Genomic DNA, 24,726 nt, shown 5'->3' with positions numbered 1-24,726 from the left:
CAAAGAAGACACTGAGCCAGGTTTGATTAAAAAAAAATACATTTGAATCACACGTAACCAACCAACAGAGGAGAAATGGTGAGGAGAAATGGACAATATCTTGTGAATCGAAACAAATTCCAGGAAGAATTGAAGATTGCTTTGCAAAAGGGGAATAGGATGTTTCACCTCACTATGATTTATACAAAGATATATCGCACTTGTCTGTTTAACCACCACAGTTAAGTTTAGTACCCTTTACTTTATGTATTATTGCTATTGATTTTCAATCAGCCTTTTATTCTTGGAAATGAAATTCAATCCTTCAGGTTGTCAATTGTTTCAAGAGACTTCAAAATTATTATTTTTTTCTTTGCCTTTCTAGTCGTTTTTCTTTCCCTCTCCATCTAATCTTTCTTTCCCTCTCCTTATTGATTCTCTATATCTGAATGGACATTGAATTCAACGATTATAATTACATCTCAGTTGACAGGAAGTTATATGAAAATTCCTAGGGCAGCATGGTGGCTCAGTGGTTAACACTGCTGCCTCACACTGCCAGGGGATCCGTGTTCGATTCCAGCCTTGGGTCTAGAGTTTGCAATTCTCCCCATGTCTGCATGGATTTCCTCCATGTGCTCTGGTTTCCTCCTACAGACCAAAGATGTGCAGGTCAGGTGGCCATGCTAAATTGACTGTAGTGATCAGAGATGTGTAGGTTAGGTGGATTAGACATGGGAAATGCAGGGTTACAGGGACAGTGGAGGAGAGTGAGTTTGGGTGGGATGCTCTTCTGAGGGTCAATGTGGACTTGTTGGGCTGAATGGCCTATTTCCACATTATAGGGATTCTATGACAATCACTGTTCTCGTGCAGCACTTGTTTACAGTGTATACTTCGGCAACTTTGGGGCAAAAAAAAATCTTTAACACTTAAACATGCACAAATATATCCAATTAACATGAAATGCCAGGTTCCAAAGAAATTTGGCCCTGTTGCTTAAATCTTTTGTCATCACACAAGCAACAGTTTCATAAATTGGACTCTCACTGTCAGCAAGTCCTTGAAGAAACCAGCAGTTCTTGACTTGTATTCTAGTAGTCCCTTTGTCTGTATCTTGATATACCATACTCAGCTCTGTAATGCTGATTTCTAGTAATGATCTGTATAAATGGCTCAACACATGGATCACCGGCAGATCACATCTCAGGCAGACCCAACAGTGCAACAGGTTCCCAAATTGGGACCAAGCTATGACAGTATCAGTATTTTCACTTGGTATTTAACAATCTTACATTTCTGGTCAAACAAAGAAATAAAATTAGCTTCTTGAACCAATTGTGGGAATTCAATCTTCGATAATCAGTATCAAAGCCTTATAAATATTTATATTTTCACCTTGTAGCTCAGGTTTGCAATTATCCTCAAGTTCTATGACTAATCTTCAAGATGTGCAGTGTCCTGTTATGGTACCTTTTTATAGTTTTGCTGTTCACTTCAAGATCCAAGCACTTATTGTGGTGAACTGTCTATTTTATAATTACATAGTTGACTATACCATTGGAAGTACTTCAGAAAACCCTTGATGGTATTTGAGCTGATTGGTGCCGGGATCGGGCTGCTTTTCCCAAGCACATCAGTTAGTATTGGTGATCCTTCACCAGAGACACCCATTGTGCCCTCTGATAACACAAACCCAGTCCTGGGTCATTTGTCTCCAGATGGTGCCAGTATATTTGGGGTCATCACCCTCAGGGGACTTGAGCACACTCAGGCTCACCTATGTTGAGGGTGATTGGTGAGAGCATTCGCAGGTAGAGTCATAGAGTCATAGAGATGTACAGCATGGAAACAGACGCTTCCGTCCAACCCGTCCATGCGGACCAGATATCCCAACCCAATCCAGTCCCAAATGCCAGCACCCAGCCCATATCCCTCCAAAACCTTTCTATTCATACACCCAGCCTCTTAAAAGTTGCAATTGTACTAGCCTCCACCACATCCTCTGGCAGCTCATTCCATACACGTACCACCCTCTGTGTGAAAAAGTTGCCCTTTAGGGCTCTTTTATACCTTTCCCCTCTCACCCTAAACCTATGCCCTCTAGTTCTGGACCCCGATCCCAGGGAAAGGACTTTGCCTATTTACCCTATCCATGCCCCTCATAATTTTTTAAACCTCTATAAGGTCACCCCTCAGCCTCCGATGCTCCAGGGAGAACAGCCCCAGCCTGTTCAGCCTCTCCCTGTAGCTCAAATCCTCCAACCCTGGCAACATCCTTGCAAATCTTTTCTGAACCCTTTCAAGTTTCACAACATCTTTCCGATAGAAGGAGACCAGAATTGCACACAATATTCCAACAGTGGCCTAACCAATGTCCTGTACAGCCACAACATGACCCCCCAACTCCTGTGCTCAATACTCTGACCAATAAGAAAGCATACCAAACACCTTCTTCACTATCCTATCTACCTGCGACTCAATTTTCAAGGAGCTATGAACCTGCACTCCAAGGTCTCTTTGTTCAACAACACTCCCTAGGACCTTACCCTTAAGTAAGATTTGCTTTTCCAAAATGCAGTACCTCGCATTTATCTGAATTAAACTCTATCTGCCACTTCTCAGCCCATTGGTCCATCTGTAATCCTGTTGTTATCTGAGATAACCCTCTTCGCTGTCAACTACACCTCCAATTTTGGTGTCATCTGCAAACTTACTAACTGTACCTCTTCTGCGCGCATCCAAATCATTTATGTAAATGACAAAACGTAGAGGACCCAGCACCAATCCTTGTTGTGGCTCTGTGTCTGCTTCCTCACAACTATGGAATTACCTTCAGCCATTCCCACCCAATCTCTAAGAGGCATCTAGGTTCTGAGGGAGGGAGGGTTAGTGTGCCTGAGTGCCACATCTCCCCTGAGTGCCAGGAGGTCGTGTCTCGAAGGTTTATCTTCATCGGCCCTTGTGTTCCTGAATTCGAATCTGAAGCAATCACCCTTATCACTGTTCCCAAAGTCTCATCTTTCTCAACCTTCTCTGCAGGTTTAACCTGAGGAAGCTTTCTGGAGGCCTCCTGTCTTTGGAAGCCCAATTGGGAGCCTGAATCAATTACGGCCTCCTGTAGTTTTGGCTTTGTAAGAATTTAATATGAGGGTGACCTTGATTCTGGAAGGTTGGGTTCCAGGTAGCCCTTTCCTTTGGAGGTTTGAGTCCATGCTTGGGTTCTTACAGTGACCATGAGCATTGATCAGTGCTGGATTCCTCTTCCCAATTTATAGATAAGTTTGGTAATTGGCCAAGTTGTTAGTATCCATGGTTCCGGTAACCCACTGTGTTTCCCAGTTTGCAGTTGGCTGAGAGCCCTGTGGGTGCACCCACTCGAGGAACAGGTTCTATCATTGAGTTAATCTTATCTTGTCAGCCTACTTGGTCACGCAACTTATGGTTTCTCCAATTCCTTGATGCTGTGGTGTTTTCACGTGTCACTGGAGGAGCTGCTGTAGCAGAAGCTTCTGGTATTCCCGAATTGGCTGTTAAGGTGTGGACACCACCCCCATGCAGACCTGGTCCATATCATCCAGCCCACCCCTAAACCCACTGATTCATACGCTGTCACCAATCCCTCCCAGTCACCAATCCCTCCCTGTCACCAATCTCTCCCAGTCACCAATCTCTGCCCCTCCAGCAGCCTCTCTCTGACTGTATCCCAAATGGAACCTCCTTCATACTGAGCAGAGCAGCATTCCAACAGAAAGCCTGGGAATGATGGGAGCTCACAGCACTTCACCTTCAAAACGGTGCTCCATCAGCCCAAGCCATGATCCTGCCTTTCTTTAAGCTGGATGGCTTAGTTATTTCCATTACTTACCCCGACTGGAAATGGATGACTCTGGAAGCTTGGTTCCCAGAGAGTAGAGGTAGAGAGAGTATCTTTCCCTGTAATTAAATGTTTTAACCTCCACATTTCTCACAATGCGATTGAGTTTGATTCTTCGAAGAACCATCTATTAGTGGCCATTCTGGCAATGAAGATGATCTTATCACATTGGGATATGAATGTGGGACAATTCTCCAGAAAGGTTGACTGTTGCTGGGATTTCTTCACTTACACCTTCTGGATGATTATCTGTCTACCAATAATGGTTCCACAGCTCTTTGTCTCTCCTTGTTTCCAACATCTGGTGGTGGTCTCCTGAGACAGGGCTTCCCAGAGGTTCTTGTGTAGATGCTTTGATGTACAGGTGGGATAAGCAGGGGAAGTCCCATTCAGGATGGATGGCCTATCTAGGCAAGTGAACATGGTTGAGTTCACTTGTACAGTTTCAGAGCATGAATGGGATGACAGGACGTTGCCCAGTTTCAGACTCAGTTGCAGGGTAAGACCACATGCTTGCAGACAGAGGATATGATGGTTTGGGATATCAACAAACAGGATGGGGACCCTCTCCTGGGTCTCTCAGTCAAGGTGACATGCTGCTTCCCATTGATGCATTAAGGATGGTGGGGGTGACACTCTTGCTGCCACATTCAGCAGCAGGTGAACAGCACAGCAGTCGGCACCTTGCCATATTCTGTACTTCACCTTTATGGGTGGGTGATCCACACTGAGCTGATCGTGAATCTCTTCATGATGTGGGGGTGCTGGTTACCAGATTGATCAACTTGATCATATTGCCAACTCTCGCCAATCCACTGTAGGAGCTCTGAGGGTTTGGGCGGAGGCTGCACTCTCTGTACTTTTCTTTCCAGATCCGGGTTTCCTGATCTCCAGGATACTTTGGAACGTCACAGCAGGTGGTAGCTCTGCTTAACCCTTCCCTGACCTCAAACCCATGCTTCTCCTTCATTCTGGTGTCAAATACTGCCAGGCTGATTTCAAGACCTCGTGAAGAAGGTTAATTGCCTTGGGGATTAAAGATGACCCAACCTTTCTGTCAGGGAATCTTCAGTTTTCATTCCGACAAGGTCCACGCACGGCTGGACACTATCCAACTAGGACTCATGGTGAGAAGGGTGAACCGTGTGAGGGAACAGAGTCTAGCTCCAAGGACAAATTGATAGCAGTGAGTATTGTTTATTGGCACCAGCGTTAGAAGCAAACAGGAAGTTGAGGTGGATATGGATCCTACTTACTCCTGATTAATGCTCTGACTGTTCAGATGTAATGTCCATCAGTTTAGGGTTGAGCAGTAATGTGGCACTCACGGGCAATGCTCCCTTTTATCATGTCTGTCCCTGGTCATTTAAGCGTTTGTTTCCAGACAGGCTCCCTCCAACCTCCTCATCCTCAGTCCAACTTGTTTTGTCACCAACCATGCATGGAGAAGGCTTGAAAGGATCAAGCTGATCCTTTACAAACTAGGACCTCCTCACTCCTCAATAACGTGGACTTCACCACCTCCACCTCTCACCTGGGTGTCTCTTGGGGATCGTGAGGGAATGTTTGGTCTGTTGTTTCCTTGTTCTGGGTTGTCTTTGTGTGTCAACAAGCTAGGCTTATGTGCTACAACTGAACATTGCATGGGAGCAGGGAAGGTGAGGGATCACATGTGGGTGTGCCCTCCAGAGTACGACATGAAATAAATGTCATAAAGAAGAGGTCATGCGCTAAGAGATTACCCCCCCGACAAAGTAGGCCAATGCAGTCCATCCATCCCCCCAGTCCCTTTCTCCCATCCCCATTCCACTCCATATATAGAACATTACAGACAGTACAGGCCCTTCGGCCCTCAGCGCTGCATGTATATATATCAGAGCTGATGTTCCACTTGCTCTAAGTTCCCAAACCAATCCTGTGACAGCCCTCAGCAAACTATTAGTATAAGGTCCCCTCAGCTCACTGCAAATTAAAGGGTGTCACTGGTACCAGTTCAGAAAAAGGATTGGGAAGAATTTTCATTCAAGCTGGAACAACACGAGTGGGAACAACATCCGAGGCTCAAACAAGTTCCAAGAGGAGGTTGGGCCTGTTGCTGCTAGTACGGAGCTAGTCTGCTGACAGTAGGGAGACCGGGCTCTCCAGAAGTGTATTCACATAGTTTCAGCCAAACAGAATTGGCAAAGCAGTTGTCTTCGAGATTGACTGCAAGTGCACAGCTGATCAGCAGATAGCAGGAGATCAGACTCCAAGGCACTGTGTGTTCAAGTGGTGTCAGCAAAACAGAAGTGGTAAAGCATTTGTCTTGGAAAGTGACTCCTGACACAGAGCTTGTGTTGCAGACAGACTGAGACAAGGCTCCCTGGCTGTGTGCTCAGATGGTGTCAACAGAACAGAAGCAAAGCAATTGTCTTGGGAAACGTTTACCTGATTAGGGCTGGACTGATCTCCTGGGCACTTTCCAATCGTCACAAGACGGTGGAGAGGAATCTTCCAGATTTCTTTTTCCCAGACTGGCTGCGGATTTGTAACTCTGGCTTTTCACCTCTCCCTGGAGATCACATGGTGTGGGATAGGGTTGGAGATTAATCGTTGCGTGCTGATGGTCAAGGCCGGGCAGTGGATAAGCTCTACGCAGCAAAGTGGAACATGTCCATTCAACTATTAATTATCTTTCAACTCTCACCATTTCAATGAAGTCTGAAAATAAACGTGGACTGAATTTGGATAAAATTCCTGTTTGTGTTCCGATTTCTGCGTCGATCATAAAAAGCAAAAGACAATTTTGAGATCTGACTGTTGCTGGCAAGGCTTGCATTTATTGTGCATCATTGACTGCCCTTAAGTGGTAAGCTGCCACTTTCCTGGGTCATTTCAGAGGGCAGTTCAGAGTCAATACGTTACTGTAGATATGAAGTTATACAGAGGCCTTCGGCTCCACTACTGACTGGGTAAACCCACCGAGTCACGGACCAGGGAGGTCCCAGAGTTAGTCCCTTGTCTGAATGTACAAATTTAAAGAGTAATCAGGTCCATCCAGTTTGTTTTGTGTCTGGTAGATTGTATAACCTGATATAAAATCAAGGAACAGTACAGCACAAGATGCTTAGGCCCATCAAGACTGTGCTAACACATTTCTAAACCTTTTGCCTCCATGGAATCAGTGTGCCTATATTTCTTGCCTATTCCTATACCTGTCAAGATGCTTCTTAAATGTTGCTATTGTATCTGCTCCCACCCTCCTCTGGCAGCTCATTCCAGGCAGTCTGTGTGAACAACTTGCTTCCCACATTTCCTTTAAATTTAATCCTATTTAACCTGAAAGTTATGTCCTCTAGCAATTGACATTTCTACACTGGGAAAGAGACTCTGGCTGTCCATTCAATGCATCAGAATTCTTTATGGTGAACATAGAATCCCTACAGTGTGGAAGCTGGCCATTTGGCCCATCAAGTCCACATCAATTCTCCAAAGAGCATCCCACCAAGACCAACACCTCCTACCCTATTCCTGTAACCCTGCATTTCCCATTACTAATCCATCTAGCCTGCATATTCCTGGACACTATGGGCAATTTAATATGGTCAATCCACCCTAACCTGCACATTTTTGGACTGTGGAAGAAAACCAGAGCACCCAGAGGAAACCCACACAGACACGGGGAGAATGTGCAAACTCCACACAGACAGTCACCCGAGGTTGGTGCTGTGAGGCAACAGTGCTAGCCACTGACCCACTGTGCTGCCCTTAAGAGAACAAGGTAACTTTTCTGTACATCACTGCGGGCCACCAATAATTCAAAAGCAAAAATAAAATGATCATTTCCATCTTCCTTTGTAATTAAATTAAATTTCACTAAACTATGCAATATCTTGTGATGTCTCCATGAATATTTAATATGAATATGTTTCCAACAATTCAGGATGATGATAATGCTCGTGTCTCTCAGTAATGGACTTTAGGCTGATGCTTTTACACTTCGTAGGTACGAATTCATGATGTTCTTCATTTCCTTCTTGTTTAGACTGTACCCATTCTCTTCTCTTATTGTTCATACTTCTGGTTCAAAATCTCATCTGTTTCCTTGAAGCACTTCTTCTTTTGTCTTCAAACTTTTTAATATGTCAGCCTTTCATTTCGCATCAGGAGAATGTAGGTTCAAACTCTATGAAAATGTAAACTATGGTAATGTTTCAGGCAGTACTGAGTGCTGCATTGTTTCGGTGTTGCAATTTTGATGAGACAATATTGTCTGCTTGGAAAATTTAAGGTTGAGAGAGTTCATCAAATAATAAATTTATCTTATATATCTTGTTAAATTATTACAATTATGCTGTGAGTCTGAGATACAAGGAAACAAAATATAAAAGGGACACACTCCGCGACAGAGAATCTTAAAAGCAAAAGCACTGGGATGTACCGGAGGCTGTGAATGATAAGATAGAGAGGAAAATGTAACAATCCATAAAGGTCCTCCAGAGAGAACACCAGATTTGAAAATGATCAAGAAAATCTTCTGGCCTTCCTGAAAACAATGAAGAGAATCGAACTTTCTGACTGGCGTATGTAATGTGAAGGAGCAGAAGATATTTTCTGATAGAGAGAAACATGAGATGGCCCTGAAAAGTTCTTAAGAATCATTTCATTGATCATTCTGATAACGATCCAAAGACTTTAGTAATATCTGTCTTTGAATAGAGGTCACCCAACCTCTCCACTGCAATCCCTTCCATTCCAACAGTTCCGCATGATCACACCCACGAATACAGACCTCATTGGCACAAACTTGGGGAATTGTTACGTGAGTGCCACAGAGGAGATCAGCTGGTATCCAGGGTATATATCGCACAACAATCAATGTGCCTTTGGAAAAGATAGACAGTGAAAAAGTGGTGGCATACAGGTTGTGGCACATTTGGCTCAAATGCATGCTGCTTCCACTGTTTAACATTCTTGCAGTCATATATTGTTAGCATGTTGGCACCATGTTTTAGTTATGCCTAGTAGTGTTCCTGACACACTTTCCTTTAGTCATCTTTGCATAAGGCTTGAATCTCTGGTTTAATGTTGGACTGAATGATATGACATGTGCGAGATTACAGATTGTTGCTACTTTTAATAAGGACTCTAAACATCTGATGGATACCCAATTTTGAGCTGTAGGATCAGTTGTGAAATCTGTGCCATTTTTTATGTTGGTGGTACTGGACAACACAATGAAGACATGTGAAGATTGACACTGTCTCCATGTGACAGCTCCTTTGCAGAATGTCAATTCAGCAAAGGCAGTTGTATGTGAGAGCTTAAGCTGAGGGCAGATCAGCCTTCCCAGATGGACATAAACAATCTTATGACTATTATGGTGACAAAGAGATCAGTTATCCCTGACATCCTTATTGATAATGTTACTTCAATCCCTGTGATGTCAATCATTTAAAAAATATAGTCCTGGCCACATTATCCTATAACGGTGATTGTTTTGTAAAATTGACTTGCATTTCCCACATTACAACAGTGACTGCATCTAAAAAATATATCATAAAATACTTTTGAACAGCTGCTGGTCCTGAAAGCTATGATATGCATGCTTTATCTTCTTTGAAATGCAGTGTCAAACTACAACATGTGAGTATCTGAATGGATGATTCTGTACAACATAAATGAGCAAAGATATAGCTTGTATTTTCTTCAAGAATAAATTCAGGATAACCTATTGATGTAATCTTATCAGGCTCATTTATTGGTGTAAAGCTTCCATCAGCAGGTTGAAATATTGAACTCCCATGTAATCCTAATTCAAATTTATTTTGTCCGTGACATTTCTTTGTATGATCTTACACATGTCCATTCTATTTCCTTGAGTATAACAACCCAACTTTCTTTATTTAACATTATCTTTTTTAAAAAAGAGTCAGTATGCAACAGATGACTGCATGACGACATAGAGAGATTGATTTGTGCCAGTACATTTTGGAATCGTGGTGTGATTTGCCTGTGTAAACTAGCCAAGAACAAAACAGTAATGCATGAGTTTCACATATATCAATACCTTAGTAAGTATTGATAGTTGTTCATAGTTGTGATGGAGGATCATCAGCTTCATTTAACATAATGGAGACATTTAAATCCATTCCACAGGTATGAAGAAGATTGTTTTAAAGCATGCCTTCAAATTCTGAAATACCGATGGCTAAATATTATTACCTCCTCACTGAAGGTAGGCATAGGTCATACTTTCACCCTTGTTTCTTAGTTTCTTAGTCTTTTTTTTAGGATCCGATATATGTCGAAAACAAATTTCAGCAAAACTCATTTCTATCTCGGGCGATCGAATCAACACGGACATTTACTGTAAACCGACCGACTCCCACAGCTACCTAGACTACACCTCCTCCAACCCTGCCCCCTGTAAAAACACCATCCCATATTCCCAATTTCTTCGTCTCCACCGCATCTGCTCCCAGGAGGACCAGTTCCAATACCGTACAACCCAGATGGCCTCTTTCTTCAAAGACCCCAATTTCCCCCCAGACGTGATCGACAATGCTCTCCACCGCATCTCCTCCACTTCCCGCTCCTCCACCCTTGAGCCCCGCTCCGCCCCTCCAATCGTCACCAGGACAGAACCCCACTGGTCCTCACCTACCACCCCACCAACCTCCATCGTATCATCTGTCGTCATTTCCGCCACCTCCAAACGGACCCCACCACCAGGGATATATTTCCCTCCCCTCCCCTATCAGTGTTCCAAAAAGACCACTCCCTCCAGGACTCCCTCGTCAGGTCCACACCCCCCCCACCAACCCAACATCCACTCCCGGCACCTTCCCCTGCAACCGCAAGAAATGCAAAACTTGCGCCCACGCCTCCCCCCTTACTTCCCTCCAAGGCCCCAAGGGATCTTTCCATATCTGCCACAATTTCACCTGCACCTCCACACACATCATTTGCTGTATCCGCTGCACCCGATGTAGCCTCCTCTATATTGGGGAGACAGGCCACCTACTTGCGGAACGTTTCAGAGAACACCTCTGGGACACCCGGACCAACCAACCCAACCACCCCGTGGCTCAACACTTCAACTCCCCCTCCCACTCCACCAAGGACATGCAGGTCCTTGGACTCCTCCACCGCCAGACCATAGCAACACGACGGCTGGAGGAAGAGCACCTCATCTTCCGCCTAGGAACCCTCCAACCGCAAGGGATGAACTCAGATTTCTCCAGTTTCCTCATTTCCCCTCCCCATACCTTGTCTCAGTCCCAACCTTCATACTCAGCACCACCTTCCTGACCTCTCCGCCCCCAGCCCCACTCCAGCCTATCACCCTCACCTTAACCTCCTTCCACCTATAGCATTTCCAAAGCCCCTCCCCCAAGTCCCTCCTCCCTACCTTTTATCTTAGCCTGCTGGACACACTTTCCTCATTCCTGAAGAAGGGCTCATGCCCGAAACGTCGATTCTCCTGCTCCTTGGATGCTGCCTGACCTGCTGCGCTTTTCCAGCAACACATTTTCAGATCAACAACAGTATAGCCCAAGAAAGAACTGATGGATTTCTTTTCGAAAAAATATGGATTTTTAAAAAAATGAGCTTTGAGAGATAGGGAAAATTTACTTTTTTTTTCAAAGTTGTATGTTCTTTCATTTAGAATGCTGTCGACTGTCTTGGCTGTTGTGAAATTTGTATCATCAAAACATGAGCAGCATTTTAACATACAAATGTTGGATGTGAATTGGCCTAACAACTTCACCTGAGATTGAAGCACTTAATAAACAGGTTTCTTTCTCAGTTTTCAAATTATACCGCATCAAGGAAGAGATTACAAATTATAATAGCATTGGACTAACAAAGTGTGGTGGCATTATGTACTGTATTGACTGGCCCTCCACTTATTTCAGCTGTGCTTCAATAACTTTTATTTTAACCATTCTCAACTGTTAACTCTTCAGAAAGTCACATTCCTGATGAAGGGCTTATGCCCAAAACATCGATTCTCCTGCTCCTCGGATGCTGCCTGACCTGTTGTGCTTTTCTGGCACCAAACCCTCGACTCTTCAGAAAGTGCAATGATTAAATATAGATAAAGAATGAAATTCCTTATTAGTTTATTTTAAAGCTTAATGATTTTCAGTTGTTCTCTGAGTAGCTAATATTGCAAGCAATGACTTTTCTACACTCATTTTAGTTGAAAATATATGGCAGCTCATTTCATGTGTTATGACCAATAATCAGACAGCTGTGTGTAAATAAAGATTAGTTTTTAATTCTTTTTCAATACATACGTCAAAATTAGAGCAAAGTTTTCATCAAATTCATTTGCTATGCATTAATGCTGATTCTCTCACCACTACAATATTGAATATATTAATCAAAACTACTGTTTGAGTGGAATACACAGAACCAAATCCGGGTCATGCAGAATCATGAAATATCCATGTGTTTATAGGGAAACTAATCATGAACCTAGATGAAGAATTTCTTATGTTCAAGAGAGTAGGACGTGTACGGTGCATTTCCATTGTATTCTTCAAAACCTCTACTTCATAATCTTTGTTGATTCAGTCTCCACAATTGCACACAAAACAGTGCTGCTTATTTAAGATGAGCTCTATCAACATTAATTCAACTTCAGTTTATTGTGGAATACAGCTTTATTTGCTTGCATTGAACTATTTCATCTCAGAAATGACTTTCCCCACTTCACGCAAATAATGAGCAAATATGGTGTACATTTGAAGTCAATATTTTTCATTAAATCTTTATCTTATTCATAAAATAGCTTACAGCATCATACAATACATGAGTTTTGAGAAGAGTTGTAACTCAGGTTGAAGCTCTGGATGTAGGTTTGCTCACCAAGCAACATTCCAGCTCAATGAACAAAGGTACATCCACATTCTGAAACATTAATATCACTATGTCCACTGTCAAAGAACATCATGAACAACGCTTTTATCTTCAGTTTAGGAAACCATGTGGCATGCCACTGCCTGGTGTCACTGTCAGAACTTCTAAAAGCTAGTCAACTCATCGGGGATTTGGGTCTGTAGGCATTCATAGAGTCAAAGAGTCATAAAGATGGTACAGCATGGAAACAAACCATTCTTTCCAACCCATCCATGCCAACCAGATATCCCAACCCAATCTAGTCCCACCTGCCAGCACCCGGCCCATATCCCTCCAAAACCTTCCTATTCATATACCCATCCAAATGCCTCTTAAATGTTACAATTGTGACAGCCTCCACCACATCCTCTGGCAGCTCATTCCATACATGTACCACCCTCTGTGTGAAAAAGTTGCCTGCTTAGGTCTCTTTTATATCTTTCCCCTCTCACCCTAAACCTGCGCCCTCTAGTTCTGGATTCACCGATCCCAGGAAAAGACTTTGCCTGTTTACCTGATCCATGCCCCTCATAATATTGTAAACCTCTTTAAGGTCACCCCTCCGCCTCCGATGCTCCAGGGAAAACAGCCCCAACCTGTCAGCCTCTCCCTATAGTTCAAATCCTCCAACCCTGGCAACATCCTTGTAAATCTTATTGAACCCTTTCAAGTTTCACAACAGCTTTCCAATAGGAAGGAGACCAGAATTGCATGCAATATTCCAACAGTGGCCTAACCAATGACCTGTACAGCCACAACATGACCTCACAACTCCTGTACTCAATACTTTGACCAATTAAAGAAAGCCTTCTTCACTATCCTATCTACCTGCGACTCCCCTTTCAAGGAGCTATGAACCTGCACTCCAAGGTCTCTTTGTTCAGCAGCAACACTCCCTAGGACCTTACCGTTAAGTGTATAATCTGCTAAGATTTGCTTTCCCAAAATGCAACACCTCACATTTATTTGAATTAAACTCCATCTGCCACTTCTCAGCCCATTGGCCCATCCGATCTAGATCCTGTTGTAATCTGAGGTAGCCCTCTTCGCGTCCACTACACCTCCAATTTTGGTGTCATCTGCAAACTTACTAACTGTACCTCTTATGCTCGCATCCAAATCATTTATGTAAATGACAAAAAGTAGAGGACCCAGTACTGATCCTTGTGGCACTCCACTGGTCACAGGCCTCCAGTCTGAAAAACAACCCTCCACCACCACCCTCTGTCTTCTACTTTTGTACCAGTTCTGTATCCAAATGGCTAGTTCTCCCTGTATTCCATGAGATCTAACCTTGCTAATCGGTCTCCCATGGGGAACCTTGTCGAACATCTTACTGAAGTCCATATAGATCACATCTACCGCTCTGCCCCCATCAATCGTCTCTGTTACTTCTTCAAAAAACTCAATCAAGTTTGTGAGACATGATTTACCACGCACAAAGCCATGTTGACTATCCCTAATCAGTCCTTGCCTTTCCAAATACATGTACATCCTGTTCCTCAGGATTCCCTCCAACAACTTGCCCACCACCGAGGTCAGGCTCACTGGTCTATAGTTCCCTGGCTTGTCCTTACCACCCTTCTTAAACAGTGGCACCACGTTTGCCAACCTCCAGTCTTCCGGCACCTCACCTGTGACTCCGATGATACAAATATCTCAGCAAGAGGCCCAGCAATCACTTCTCTAGCTTCCCACAGAGTTCTCGGGTACACCTGATCAAGTCCTGGGGATTTATCCACTTTTAACCATTTCAAGACTTCCAGCACTTCCTGCAAGATGTCACCATCTATTTCCCTGCAGTCTATATCTTCCATATCCTTTTCCACAGTAAACACTGATGCAAAATACTCATTTAGTATCTCCCCCATTTTCTGCAGCTCCATACAAAGGCTGCCTTGCTGATCTTTGAGGGGCCCTATTCTCTCCCTAGTTACCCTTTTGTCCTTTATGTATTTGTAAAAACCCTTTGGATTCTCCTTAATTCTATTTGCCAAAGCTATCTCATGTCCCCGTTTTGCCCTCCTGATTTCCCTCTTAGTTATACTCCTACTTCCTTTATACTCTTCTAAGGATTCACTCAATCTATCCTGTCTATACCTTACATATGCTTCCTTCATTTTCTTAATCAAACCGTCAATTTCTTTAGTCATCCAGCACTCCCTATACCTACCAGCCTTTCCTTTTACCCTGACAGGAATATACTTTCTCTGGATTCTCGTTATCTCATTACTGAAGGCTTCCCATTTTCCAGCCGTCCCTTTACCTGTGAACATCTGCCCCCAATCAGCTTTCGAATGTTTTTGCCTAATACCGTCAAAATTGGCCTTTCTCCAATTTAGAACTTCAACTTTTAGATCTGGTCTATCCTTTTTCGTCACTATTTTAAATCTAATAGAATTATGGTCACTGGCCCCAAAGTGCCCCCCCTCTGACACCTCAGTCACCTGCCCTGCCTTATTTCCCAAGACTAGGTCAAGTTTTGACCTTCTCTAGTAGGTACATCCACATACTGAATCAGAAAATTGTCTTGTACGCACTTAACAAATTCCTTTCCATCTAAACCCTTAACACTATAGTAGTCCCAGTCTATGGTTGGAAAGTTAAAATCCCCTACCATAACCATCCTATTATTCTTACAGAATAATTGAGATGTCCTTACAAGTTTGTTTCTCAATTTCCCTCTGACTATTCGGGGGTCTATAATACAATCACAATAAGGATTTCTTATTTCTTATTTCTCAGTTCCACTCAAGTAACTTCCTTGGATGTATTTCTGGGAATATCCTCCCTCAGCATAGCTGTAATGCTATCCCTTATCAAAATGCCACTCCCCCTCCTCTCTTGCCTCCCTTTCTATCCTTCCTGTAGCATTTGTATCCTGGAACATTAAGCTGCCAGTCCTGCCCATCCCTGAGCCATGTTTCTGTAATTGCTATGATATCCCAGTCCCATGTTCCTAGCCATGCCCTGAGTTCATCTGCCTTCCCTGATAGGCCCCTTGCATTGAAATAAATGCAGTTTAATTTATTAGTCCTACCTTGTCCCTGCTTGCCCTGACAGTGCAGTCTGGCCCTTTGCCTGTTGGCCATGAAAGTGAGATTGTCAGATTAGAAAGTCCACTTCCATTTACTAGAGGAATCATCCTTGTTTTATATATGTGAACAGACTGCTACCATCTGGAAAAACAAATGGCCTGGCCAGTTGTTCATTAAGAATACTTCGCTTAGCTACAGGAATGGCAAATGGGCCCAATTGCACAGGGCTCGGATTATACAACATGGAGCAGCAATCCAGTTTTCTTTGATTAAGATCTTTTATCAACTTGTAAAAAATTGAATTTCTTTAAAGAGATTTGACAATGCCTGAGCACTTATGTGGACAAGATTAAGGAACGTAAAGTAAATTGTGGGGTTTTTTTGTCATTGAATTGCTGTGGTTGTTTAACAATTTGTGAAATTGTAAGTTGAAGAATTTTGTTTTTCAAAAGAAATTTTCAAAACCAATCTGCTTATTGCATCAGTTTGATGAGCATTTCCAGTACTCGCCAGCTTTTCTAGTAGTTCATTGTTGCTGTACATAATGGGTATGGAGAGAATACAACTGTCGTGGAGGGGTGGGTGGAGGGCTACATGAAAAGAACATAGTTGGGTCATAGAGAATATGAGGGTGCAAGAGAGAGATAAGCAGTGCATTGACAAGACAGTTTACATTTACAGCACCTCCCAAAATGTTCACAAATGGAGTCATACCACAGGCTTCTAAATCACAAAATAATCTGGGAAGAGGGGTGTTGAAATATGGTGACACTGTCGAGATGCAGGATGTGTCCGTAGGGACATTTTTCCCATGTAGATGAAGAAGAAGTAGATCAGGATTGGAGCAGAAAGTTTGAAATTCTACCCTAAAGGCCTCATGTTACCTATTCCTGACTCAATCCTGGACAGACCATACAATCATAGAATCAAAAGTATCGAAGGGATCCTTTCGTCCATCAAGACTGCCCTGCCAAACCCATGCTAAGTGTACACTAGTTCCTCTTTCCTGCACTAGATGTAACATTGTAATATTTCAAGCAGCCATTCAAGTACAGTTCAAGTACTTTTGAAATGTTATGAGGTTATCCACCTCAACTAGCTTCCCAAGCAATTGAAGGGGTAAGTCTAGCTCATGTTTGCTCATTACTTGCAGAAAATATCCAAATTACTTTAAATACCTGATGTGCAGAGAAACAACACAGGTTACTCATTATGTGTTAACTTTAGTTCAGTGGGTGACAAAGAAGATTGATGAAGACAAAGCAGTAGATTTGTCTGTGGACTTTAGGCAGTGTTCGACAAGGTTTTGCATGGTGGACTGGTTAGCAAGGTTAGGTCGCATGGAATCCAGGTAACGCTAGCCATTTGGATACAAAGTTGGCCTGAAGGTAGGTGACAGGGTAGTGGTAGAGGGTTTTTTTGGATAGGAGGCCTGTGACAGGGATTCACAGGGATCAGTACGGGGTACACTGTTTTTCATCATTTTTATAAATATTTTGGGTATGAATACAGATGGAATGGTTAGTAAGTTTGCAGATGACACCAAAATTGGTGGTGTAATGGACAGTGAAGAAGTATATACAGTACAAGGGGACCTTGATTAGATGGATCAATGGGCTGAGGAGAGGCAGATAGAGTTTAATTTAGATAATTGTAAGGTGTTGCATTTTGATAAGGCAATCAGGGCAGGACTTACACATTTAATAGTAGGGTCCTGGGAAGCATTGCAGCCAAAAGAAACCTTAGGGTGCAGGTTCATAGTTGTTTGAAAGGGAAGTCAGAAGTGGACAAGATAGAGAAGGAAGCAGGCACGGAGGAAGGAGATGTGGCTGTGGTAGCCAGTCTGCTTCAGGATGTAACTGAAGACCTTCAGGGCAGAGGAGATGACCCAGGGGGGCACAGTGAGAGAAAGACAGACTCACTGAGATCCTTGTAGAGGCAGGAGATGTAGCTGTGGCTGAGAAGGAGGCATTTGGTATGCTTGCCTTTATTGGTCAGTATATTGAGTATCGGAGCTGGAATGTCAAGCTGTGGCTATATAAGACACTAGTTTAGTTACTTTTGGAACACTGCAGTCAATTCTGGTCTCGCTGCTATAGGAAAGACATTGCTAAACTTGGAAGGGTTCAGAAAAGATTTGCAAGGATATTGCCAGAGTTGGGAGGGTTGAGGTATCAGTAAAGGCTGAATAGTCTGGAATTATTTTCCCTGGAGCATTGTAGGCTGAGGGATGACATTATAGAGGTTTTTAAAATCAGGTGGGGCATGGATAAGGTGAAAAGCCAAGTTCTTTTTCCCAGGGTAAGAGAGTCGAAAACTAGGGGGCAGAGGTGTAAGGTGAGATGGGAAAGCTCTAAAAAGAACCAAAGGGGCAACCTTTTCATGTAGAGGGTGGTGTGTGAGCCAGAGAAAGTGGTGGAGACTGGGAGAATTACAATATTTAAAAGGCATCCGGATGAATAGATGAATAGGAAGGGTTTTGAGGGATATGGGCCAAATGCTGGCAAACAGGACTTAATCAGCTGAGGATATCTGATTGGCATGGACGAGTTGGACCAAAGGGTCTATTTCCATGATATATGTCTCTACGATTGTATGATACCATTCATGCCTTTGAATCAGAGGATTGTGTCATTAAGTCTCATTTAGAGATCTCAGCATAAATTCGAGCCTAACTCTTCAGTGCAATCGAGATGGGATGTTGAAATGGTAGTGCTGTCACCTTTTGAATGAGATGTTAAGCCTCCATCTGCACTCTCAGTTGGACTTAAAAGACCCCATGATTATAAGATCAAGTTCAAAAAGTCGAGCAGGCAAGTTTCCCACAATGACCTGGCCAATTTGTACATCACAACCAAAGCCACCAGCCAGTGGATGATTTGTTCATTATCACTTTGCTGTTTGAAGGAGCATGCTGAGAAAAATTATGGCATAATTATATTTCAGTCAGACAGATGGAACCAAATGAAACAGTATTCCTTTATAATGTCCATTTATTGTGCGACAGCAAAAGTTTTGGTCAAGTTTGAAACATATGTTGCTGCAAATACATTAATTGTTGCACTTTATTCTAATTTATAATGGGCCTGCCAGTCATCAGAACCAAAAACCTTGCACTTGGGAAAAAAAGTCAGAACTAATAACAGCTTAATTATGAACTACATATTTGTTTTAAAATTTTGTTTTTGGGGATCATATCCTAAATTCAAAATGATTAGGAACAAACCAGCCTGGATTAGAATAAATCTTGCTGCTATTAGTTTTGCTTTAAGCTTGTTGAAAAGAAGATATTCTTTATCCTAAAATAAGGTTCAACATGAACACGTTGTTGAAAAGTGTAATTACATGGGTCTCAATGTAACTCATTGAGTTGCTCCTTTATTTACTCCCTCTCTCCTCCCCATCCAAGTTCCACCACAGAACACACCAGATGGCCTCCTTCTTTAGAAACTGCAATTTCCCTTCTCACGTGGTTAAAGATGCCCTCCAACTCATCTCGTCCACATCCCGCACCTCTGCCCTCAAACCCCACCCCTCCAACCGTAACAAGGACAGAACGCCCCTGGTGCTCACCTTCCACCCTACCAACCTTCACAAAAACCAAATCATCCGACAACATTTCTGCTACCTCCAAAAAGACCCCACCACCAGGGATATATTTCCCTCCCCACCCCTTTCCGCCTTCCGCAAAGACCGTTCCCTCCGTGGCTACCTGGTCAAGTCCATGCCCCCTAAAAACCCACCCTCCCGTCCTGGCGCCCTCCCCTGCCACCGCAGGAATTGCAAAACCTGTGCCCACACGTCCCCCCTCACCTCTATCCAAGGCCCCAAAAGAGCCTTCCAAATCCATCAAAGTTTTACCTGCACATCCATCAATATCATTTATTGTATCCATTGCTCCCAATCCGGTCTCCTCTACATTGGGGAGACTGGACACCTCCTAGCAGAGCGCTTTAGGAAATGTCTCTGGGACACCCGCACCAATCAACCACACCGTCCTGTGGCCCAACATTTCAACTCCCCCTCCCACTCTGCCGAGGACATGCAAGTCATGGGCCTCCTTCACCGCTGTTCCCTCACCCACCCGATGCCTGAAGGAAGAACGTCTCATATTCTACCTCAGAACATTTCAACCCCATGGCATCAATGTGGATTTCACCAGTTTCCTCATTTCCCCTTCCCCCACCTCACCCCAGCTCCAACCTTCCAGCTCAGCAGCATCCCCTTGGCCTGTCCTACCTGCCTATCTTGCTTTCCACTTATCCACTCCACCCTCCTCTCTGACCTATCACCTTCATCCCCACCTCCATTCACCCTTTGTACTCTTTGCTGCCTTCCCCCACCCTCCTCTCTGACCTATCACCTCCATCCCCATACCCAATGTACTCTATGCTATTTTCTCCCCACCCCCACCCCCCTCTCATTTATCTCTCCACTCTGCAGGCACCCTTCTCTCTTCCTGATGAAAGGTTTTTGCCCAAAATGTCAATTTTCCTGCTCCTTAGATGCTGCCTGACCTGCTTTGCTTTTCCAGCACCTCTCTAATCTAGACTCCTTTATTTACATGTCCAACATTCTGAATTATTGCTACAATTATGATAATTATTGTCGTAAAAGAAATCTTTCTTCAGCAGCATGTTATAATGTTTCATCAACAATATTTTAGCCTTGTCGTCAAGGACTCAATGATATGGAGGCTAATGGAGTATGCAAGATCCTATTTATTTTCAGGCTTTGTTTTACTCATTTACAAATGAGGAAGCATACTGAAAACATAACTCAAACATATAAACGCATAAACAGTTATAAGAACTATGGAGCCAGATCTTCTCATCTCCAAATCATCAGAGACTGGATATTGACCTTTATGGGAATTGCCTGAGAAGTATGAACTTCCCAGAGGCAGTTACCCTGCTTCATTGGACAATCCAAAAATGTTTCCAACTCTGATCTAGAGCTGAAGACGTCTGACAGTTCCAACATCTCTGAGTGGCTATGCAGGAAATGCTAGATTGAATAGTACTAGTCAAACTCCTGGGTAACTGTGCAACTGATCCCTCAATCACTGACACTGACACACCATCAACCACCCACTCGACTTGCCAACTATTTCCACAATCCTCCCAACTTTACCCTCCCAGCTTGACAAAGCCACCTCTTCCTTCATTCATTCATGAATATTCATATCAATATCTAAACCTAACACACATCAGTGAGTGCTCTCTAAAGGAAGCATGTCTTCCATGATAATTCTCTTTTCTCTACATGGATTCCTTTGCTGAAGGAGTTCATCTGGCTACTGCATCAGATGTCTGACCTATGTAAACATATACAGATAGATGTGCAGACAAGAAATTTTGCTGATTAAATTTCAAGAGATGAAAGCCAAAGTCAGCCTACAGCTGAGAAACCATGGCCTTAATCTTGTGATTGAGATCCCTGTCCTCAGATATTTTTGCCCTCAGTCCGTGAAATTTGAGTTGACATTTTGTAGATGATAATGTATTTCACCATTTACGTCTGTTTTGGTTGAGAGGGTTGTACATTTTCAGGTTCTTGCCATTGATCTTAATCTATAGACATTTGAGGAGGTGTAGCGCTGTGGGACACAGTTGGAAGAGGACCTCAGCTGTCTAGGTGTTTAAAGAAAGGTCAATTTTCTCAAATGTTTCAGAGACTTAATCAACATTGGCCTGGAGCTCAACAGCAATGGCTTTTGCTTGGGTCTGAGGTTTGCATAAATACAGACTTGGTTTGCTCTTTTGTGCACCAATACAATAACATTGTGCAACAAATGAACTAAGAGAAAGTTGATCTAGTCTATTTTTATATTTTATTTTCTGCAGTGGTGACACATTCATAATGAGGCACAGTAAACAAAACAAAATGCTGTCCCAGATCCGATACTTTCGGGGGAATTAGCACATTCCTTTACAAGTTCTGCTTTTTCATACCTCCAATATGACTTTGAACTTAAAGTTCTCATTGTACAGATATTTACAGTAATATTGAATCAACAGAATGCCACGTGTTAGTGAATCTGCATCTGTGTCTCCTGTCGATGGAAATCACTCTTACTTTGACAGATGCTTTCATTTTCACTAACGTCTTCTCGATAGACAAAGAGCCTGATTTTAATTCACTCACAAAGCATTCATTTAAAATCAAGACCAAAGATTTGTTGACTTTGAACCAGTTAGTTATTCTTCAATCAACTCCAGGCATTTCTCCAGTTCGGATTACATTTTAATTCCCATTCCGTTCAGGGGCATTCAAAGGTTTTTTTTGTTCATCAGTTGCTTCGTGGTATTTTTGACAATAGAACTTTTGCCACTGTCACGAGTCAAGGTGAATGATTGCACTCCTGTAAGTTTGATTGTTAAGGAAGAGAAATAGCCTGTCTGAGAAAATCTAAATCAATACTTTATGAATCAATTTATGATATTTCTGCTATCTCTGTTCAGGTCTTAACCTCTGAAAGGAGTGAAGAAAGACTAATCTACCATAGAATCCTTTACCTCACAAGTCAGCACCAATCCCATTGATTTAGTGCAAAACTAAATCAAATGGCAGAGTCCATTAGGTCAACAAAGATTCATCTTTCCCTTTATATTACTGTTAGCTAACTAGGCCAAGAGAAAACAGGAAAGAAATCACAAAGAGATAATACAGGAATGAATCAGCAGGGATTATCCAAATGATAAATGAACAATCATAGCGAAAGCTTTCAGACTTGCGATTGTTCGAAGCCAAGCAGCTAATGGATAGTCTTTTAGGCAGGGGTTTGATCATTTTTGAATAAGTGCACGCTTGTCTGATTCACAACTTATTGAATAATTATAAGTTAGATCATTTTAAGGTCATAAAGAAAGAGTAAAATAAAATTATTTGTTATCAACTTGGTTTTTTGATGTTTGATAATTCAGACAGCTAGTTCTCTGATCATGCATCACTTTCTGAAAAGGATATTAACCTTGTCAGAATGTGTGAGATCAGTTATTTTATTATATATTCATTCACAAAAAGAGGAAATTGCTGAGTAGACCAACACTTATTTAATTGGCTTTGAGAACATGGTGGTGAGTCGCTTTCTTGACCACGGGGTGAGTGGATACGCCTACAGAACTCCTGGAAGAGTGTTCTAGGATTTTGATCTAATGTAAGTGAAGAAATGGTGATGTATTTCCTAGTCAGGATGATGTTTGGCTTAGAGGACAATGTATAGGTGGTGAATGCTTCCATGTATTTGCTACTTTTATCCCTCAAGGTGATAGAAATTATGGGGTTGGTGAGTGATTTACTGCAACATATTTTGTATGCAGCATATACATTGATAGTGGAGGGAGTGACTGCTGGAGGTGGTGGATGGAGTGCCAATCAAGTGGGCTGCTTTGCTGTCAAGCTTCTTGAGTATTGTTAGAACTGCATTCATCCAGGCAAGTAGAGAGTATTCCTCACACTCCTAATTTATTGTTTGTAGATGGTGAATAGGCCTCAGAGATTCAGAAGGTGAATTAATTGCTATGGAACTCCTAATATCTCACATATTTTTGTGGACGCAGTAATAATGGCGAGTCCAGTTCACTTTCTAGTAAATCGTAATACCAGAGTGTGGATAGCTGGGGATTTAGCAATGTCAATGCCATTACTAATCAAGGGGAAATGGTTAGATTCTGTCTTGTTGGAGATAGTCATCACCTAGCACATCTGTATCATTAATGTCACTCGACATTTATCAGCCAAAACCTGGATATGGCTATCTTGCTGCAAATGAACACAGATTACTTTAATATCTGAGGAATTGTGAATAGTGTTGAATATTGTGCAATCCTTGGTGACCTTACGATGGAGAGAAGGTCATTGATGAGGGAACTGGAAAAAGTTGGGGTGAAGACATTATCCTGAGCAAGTCCGACAGTAATGTAACTAGTTCATGAATATTCCGATGAATAGTTTAACTGCATTTCCTGGAGAATTAAAAACAAAACAATTTGGATGTGTGTGATGACAGTTAAAATACTGAGTATGCAATGGTTAGTATATGAAACAATGAAAAATCTCTCTCCCCTAATGAGGCAAGAGAACACATGATGGAGAGATGAAGGATATCAATCATGACTTCAGCAGGAAAATACTTTTTTAAAGAACTGTATATAGTATATAGAACTGTATATAGTGTACAGAACTGTTTATAGTTCAAAACAGAAAACTAACTGCTGTTTAAACATGTCAATGGCTCAGTAATCATTCCAAAGCTCAAACATAGCAATTGAAAAGGAATAAATAGGGTAGCACCTATCAAAGAGATATAATCATTAAAAGGACTATCTACTTTTTTTTACACACGAACTATGACGGCAGTGTACACCAAGGAAGATATTTGTAAAGAGGAATATAGAAGGGAGTTAAGAAGAGAAGAGAGCAATTTCTGGAGTTGTAAGAACAATCATGCAATAAGCATGGCAGAAAGTGACCAAACTGAAGAAATATAAAAAAGTTGTACTGAGTTAAGGAAATAGATCAGAAAGAGGCTCCTGAAGTGCATATAGAACAGGAAATGGTTTTGAGTTGAGGATGTTTTGTGGATTATTGTCAACATTTTTAAAAACTGGGACAAAAGAAACAATTTATCTTTGCAATGTTGAAACATCTGGAAGACTTTAAGCTATCATTAATCCCATAATCAAGTTATGATTTGTTTTAATTTAGAACATAGAACATAGAAAAGTACAGCACAGAATAGGCCCTTCAGCCCACAATGTTGTGTGCGGAGGATTATTCCTAATCTAAAATGAAATAACCTCACCTACTCACTCCTCAATTCACTGCTTCCATGTGCATGCCCAGCAGTTGCTCAAAAAGGCCCTAATCACTCTGCTTCCACCACCACCATTGGCAATGCATTCCATGCATTCACAACTCTCTGCATAAAGAACCTATCTC

The sequence above is a fragment of the Chiloscyllium plagiosum genome, unplaced genomic scaffold, assembly GCF_037043375.1.
Source record: "Chiloscyllium plagiosum isolate Xiang-an unplaced genomic scaffold, Cpla_swu_hap1 HiC_scaffold_11, whole genome shotgun sequence".
Classification (NCBI taxonomy): domain Eukaryota; kingdom Metazoa; phylum Chordata; class Chondrichthyes; order Orectolobiformes; family Hemiscylliidae; genus Chiloscyllium; species Chiloscyllium plagiosum.
Note: the sequence above shows the minus strand (reverse complement) of the source record.